This window comes from Pinus tabuliformis, chromosome Q (assembly GCF_031772625.1).
Source record: "Pinus tabuliformis cultivar Carrire ecotype Pingquan chromosome Q, CPIR1, whole genome shotgun sequence".
NCBI lineage: Eukaryota > Viridiplantae > Streptophyta > Pinopsida > Pinales > Pinaceae > Pinus > Pinus tabuliformis.
This window is the reverse complement of record NC_142296.1, coordinates 954,557,852-954,563,851: the sequence shown is the minus strand read 5'-3', so window position 1 is coordinate 954,563,851 and position 6,000 is coordinate 954,557,852. Positions and strand designations below refer to the sequence as shown.

Below are 6,000 nucleotides of genomic sequence, written 5' to 3'. Positions count from 1 at the left end.
GTGGAGTAAGCTAGACAGAGGGGTGCATATGTCGCACAACCAGAGGAACCAGAGGCACCTCCCCAAGAAGAAGAAAATGTGCTAGAAACAGGGGAAGCCTTAGTTTTGAACAAGGTGTTGCTGAAACCAGCCAAAGAAACAGCTGAAAAAACTCAAAGGAAAGATTTGTTTTGGACAGTTTGTAAGTCACACGGTAAATGTTGTAAGCTGATTATCGATAGTGGGAGTATAGATAATTTTGTTGCCATGGAGATGGTGGAGAAGTTGGGGTTGAAGTGGTTTAAGCACCCCACTCCTTACAAGGTATCATGGATGCAAAAAGGCCATCAGCTGTTGGTGGATGAGCAATGCAGAGTGGAGTTCCATATTGGCATATATAAGGATAAGGTCATTTATGACATAATGCCGATGGATGTATGTCACATACTGCTAGGCAAGCCATGGCAGTATGATAGGAAAGTAGTACAGGATGGGAAAACAAACTGTTATAAGTTTGTCAAAGATGGGATCAAGAACACGCTTGTGCCCATCAAGGAGGAAGATACAACGGAAACAAGTGGGACAAGAGTGTTATTAATGGGCGGAAAATAGTTTTTAAAGCAGATTGAAGACAGTGAAGTAAGATATGATGTTGTGAGAAGAGCGAAGATAGTGTTGCTACACATAGAGGTGTCAGATTTTCCCATGGAAATTTAGCAGATGCTACAAGAGTTTAGCGATATAGTAGTGGATGACTTGCTAGATAAATTGCCACCTAAGAGAAGTATATGTCATCATATTGACTTTATATTGGGAGCAAGTTTTCCGAATAAGGCAGTATATCAGATGAGCCCCAAAGACAATGAGGAGATCAGAAAATAGGTGCAAGAATTGCTAGATAAAGGGCTGATAAGGGAGAGTTTGAGCCCCTGTGCAGTTCCAACAGTTCTCGCTCCCAAGAAAGGAGGAGAATGGCGAATGTGCACAGATTTGAGGGCCATCAATAAGATTACCATCCGGTACAGATTTCCACTTCCATGGATGGACGACATGATGGACTGCCTGAGCAGGTGACATATTTTTCAAAAATTGATTTAAAGAGTGGGTATCATTAGATTTGAATTCGAGAAGGGGATGAGTGGAAGACAACCTTCAAGACCAATGAGGGACTGTACGAGTGGCTGGTAATGCCATTCAGACTTAGCAATGCACCCGGTACCTTTATGTGATTAATGGATGAAATGTTAAAAGAATACATTGGGAAGTTTGTAATAGTGTACATGGACGATATATTAAGTTTCAGCAAGACGAGAGAGGAACACTTTCGACATGTTCGAAAAGTGCTGGAAAAATTGCAGCAGAATAAGTTGCTGATAAATTTGAAAAAGTGTACTTTTTTGCAAAAAGAATTGGTTTATTTGGGTTTCGTGATTGCAGAAACGAGTTGAAGATGGGCCCAGAGAAGATTGCAGCAATTGTCAACTGGCCATCCCCGAAAACTCTGTTTGAGGTACGTATTTTTCATGGGTTGGCAAGATTTTACTGAAAACTTATAAGAAATTTCAGTGAAATATGTGCACCTATGCTGGGCACTATAAAGAAAGCAAGTCATCCTTTCGTTGGACAGAGGCAGTAGAAAGGAGTTTTAAGCTACTGAAGAAGAAGATCATAGACATAAAGATCCTGAGATTGCCAGATTTTAAAAATATTTTTCAGGTTCATTGTGGTGCAAGTGGTACGGCCATTGGAGCTGTACTTAGCCAAGAAGACAAACCTATTGCATTTTTCAGCAAGAAGTTGAATGAGAGCAGGAAAAAGTATTCATCCTATGACAAGGAATTCTATTTTGTTGTCCAAGCACTGAATCACTGGAGACACTATTTGTTGGGGAATGAGTTTGTTTCATTCTCAGATAATTCTGCACTGCAATATGTGATGCAACAGCATAAGCTGAATCACAAACATGCTAAGTGGGTTGAATATTTGCAGAGTTTCACCTTTGTGTTGAAACACATCAGTGGGCAGGCCAACAAGGTGGCAGATGCATTGAGCAAAAAAGCCCTACTCTTGTAGAGAGTACAATACAAGTGTTGGGCTTTGAGCACTTGAAAGACTTGTATCAGATTGACATGGATTTCAAGGAGGCGTATGGAGCTTGTCAGAACCCATTGGTGAGAGACAATAGTCCGTGGTTGGACTATAATTTGCAAGAGAAACTGTTGTTTAGAGGGGGACAGTTATGCATCCCCGATTGCTCAATGAGAGAGAATATCATTCGAGAGAAGCACAGTGGAGGTCCAGCCGAACATTTTGGCATAGACAAGACATTAGTGCAGCTCAGCCATTTTTTAATATTGGCAAAAAATGCGAAGGGATGTGCAAGGATTTGTGACCAATTGTAAAGTGTGTTAGTTGGAAAAGGGACACAGTCAAAATACAAGACTTTACACGCCATTGCCAATTCCAAGTAGACCGTGGGACTTAGTCAGCTTGGACTTCGTCTTGGGTCTACCAAGGACACAACGGGGTTATGATTCAGTGATGGTAGTAGTGGACCAGTTTTCGAAGATGGCGCATTTCATCCCTTGTACATAAACCAGCGATGCCACCCATGTGGTCCACTTGTTGTTTATAGAGATCGTCAAGCTACACGGTCTACCTAAGTCCATTCTCTCTAACAGGGACGTGACGTTTACAGGGCACTTTTGGCACACCTTGTGGAAGAAGATGGACACATAGTTGAGTTATATCTCTGCTTATCACCCACAAACTAATGGGCAAACAGAGGTGGTAAATAGGAGTATGGGGAACCTGCTACGAAGTTTGATTGGTGAAAATTCACGAATGTGGGATAGAGTACTTGTCCAGGCAGAGTTCGCTTATAACGACTCATCCAATTGCAGCACGGGTTACAGCCCATTCCAGATTTTGTATGGCATGCATCCTCGTGGAGTGCATGAATTACGAGATCTAGGACAGCAGGAAAGTCGGAGTGCTGATGGGGAAGATTTCGCTAAAGCGATGAATGATTTACACGAGCAGGTGAAAATAAAATTGCAGGACAACAGTAAAAAATATAAGCAGTGAGCAGATTTGAAATAGAGAGAAGTGTAGTTTAATGTGGGGGATGAAGTCCTTGCACTTAGAGGCATGTATAACAAACTGAAATACAAGAAGATAGGCCCCTAAAAAGTCCTCCAGAAATTTTCAGTGAATGCTTATGAAATACAACTGCCACCAGGAATAGGCATTTCGCCCATCTTTGATGTGGCAGACCTGTTTCCATACACTACTGATCTAGAAGAAGATAGTAAAGCATGGCCTACATGGGACACCCAGGACGGAAGTGAGACTTGGATGAGACAAATGCCTTACGTTCAGCCCCCCGAGATCGAGAGGATCCTCGACACTCAGGTGGCCAACCGAACTCAGCAGAAAGAGTATTTGCAATATCCAGTCAAGTGGAAGAACCATACTATTGAAGATAGTTCGTGGCTTAATGCTAGACAAATAGAGTAGGTAGGTTATTCAGTCGAGAAGCTCATGGACCAGAGTCATGCATTTTTCTTACCCGAGGAGCCTGATGCAGGAGCATCTAGCTAAGGGCGCCATGACCGGGTGTTGGTATCAACTAAGGAGGAGAGGTTCATCAGTAATTTGAATTTCATTTGTATTTGTTAGTTAAGAACAATATTAGGAGCCCATTTTATGTTTTTGTCTGTTAACAGGTAGTTAGGGACAGTACAATCAGGTAGAAGTAGTTTCATACACATGGTTGTCTGGTATTTTGTTTAGTTTATCTTCATAGTTATTTACTTAAAAAAAAAATAACAATAAAGAAAATATTATCTTTGTGTTCTATAGAACGAAAGAATCAAAACAGCAAGATAGTTAACAACTGCACAACTAAACAAGCAACTGCCAATCGTTTGCTTAATTGTATTGTAAAGATTATAAAATAGATACACAACATGGACAGGGGTTCAACATTTTTTTTTGGGCAGAGAAGAATAATACAAAACAAAGTTATTTTCTTTTCATTTTCCTGAGTCCATCTGAATAGCTATCATGTCCCTATCATATAATTCTCGCCATATGTAACAAAAAGACAGTCAAACAATCTGTCAACATCCTTCCTAGTAGAACAGAGGCGAATTTCCAAGAAAAATGACAAGCAGAAGCATAGCTACAAGACAAAAATAGATACAAACAACAAAGACCGAATACATAGTTCCTTTGCACATTAAGAATCTATAGAGGCACGAGAGTACGCTACAATGAGTCATCATTAAAAAATACAGTCACAGAATCGAATTCGAGCAAGAGGTAATCCTATGCACACTAATACAAAATCCTTTTCATTAATTTTTCATAATAATTACAATAGAAAATAGTGTGCTCCCAACCATAAAATTACAAGTCCAAGGTCCAACAGTCCTGAAGGCAAAGAAGCCCTCCTTCGGGAACCGAGCAACGAGAGGAGGGTTAGGGTTTAAAACCTTAAACAAAAATTCATTACAGTTCATAGCGGAACCCACATTATTTAGACAACCAAACCAGAAAACCAAAATTGCTCACAACCAAATGAAATTGCAACTGGAATCAGGTCAAGTACAAGAAAAGACAACTAAAAACTCTTCGACCAAACAGAGACAACAAGGAAAGATCCTACCGGTTCCATTCGAAGAAAGAGCCGAGGGATACTCCAGCTAGAAACCAGCGACCTGCATAGACAACACAATAAGGCGTTAACACCGTGGTTTGAAAGCAAAACAAAAAGACAGTGATGACTAATAGAAAGAGAAAGTGAATGCCGGAAGAACTTACCCTGTCAACAACAATGCTGGATAAGGAGAATCATAACTGACCGCGGCCGTCACAAAACAAAACCTTGCTCGCAAGGAGCTGAGTCTATTAGTGCACAAAAAGTTGGGAGCATAATCTTCATCAGGGAGAGAAAAATTACCTTGCCAGAGTGAGCAAACACTGAATGGAAGGGTCCTGTTGAGGCCGCGACTTGAGCACAAATGCATGCATACACAATCAACTGATGATACAACCATACAAGTAGCATAGGAACCATAAAATAACTCCAAAAGACCAAGCGAGCAACGAAAATGAGACAATGAGCATCGAGCCACGAAAGGAGTAGAGAACCTGACAATAGTTCAATCAACGACTAGAAGAGCCAAGCCAGAAAGAGCATAAACCAAGAAAAAGATTGAGGCACAACTGCTACTTACCAACGGAGAAGCACAGTCGGCGCGAGGAAAACATTTTTGCATAACAGTGACAGTCACCCATAGAGCCGCAGAGCTCTCAACCCAAACAGAGCATAGTGAAAATGATCGGGAGAAACCACTACCCTAGGGTTTAGCCAAACATGGGACGGAAGCCCGAGGCCAAGACAACTGTTCTCTCGTCATACAAAATAATTAACACAACAATCAATGCCAGATATAAAATATCAGTGCAAAGCCCTGGTTAATAAAATAATTATTTTTTAATCATAGTTAATCAACGGTTATTGGGTTGATTAAGTCATATAGTGGGCTGGTCCCATCAGAAAGGAGCCGGGCTAAGGCTTAGCCCCTGGCCCTCCAATGCCATAGAACCACAGGTGGGGGCCAAGGGCTAGGACTTAGCCCAGCCCATAGTCCCATGCCACTATATATGACCAACATTGCAATGAAAGGGGCGCAATGAAGAAATGGGGATTAGCTCCTAATTTTTAGCACCTGATGTGGTTGCATGGAACCACATGACTGTGATATTCGAAACTGGGGGCTAAATGCAGATTTTAACTGTCCTACAATTTTGATTACGGATCAGGATTATAGGCCAGGTTTTCATTCAATTTCCTTGTTTGTGGTGCACAGGTTGGGTTTGGGTTGAATTATAGGATTATTAATAACATAATTGGGTAGAAACTTAAAACAATGATATTTTACTCAATTTTTGGCCAAATGAGGTGCAAAAAGAATAAAAAAAGGGGTTTTCGACAGTGCTGGATCCATTGGA

At 41.0% G+C, this 6,000-nt stretch overlaps 1 pseudogene; it reads left to right on the top strand.

The window, feature by feature from the left end:
- Positions 1-2,781: 2,781 nt before the first annotated feature.
- Positions 2,782-6,000, top strand: part of LOC149222651 (uncharacterized) — a 191,660-nt pseudogene continuing 188,441 nt past the window's right edge.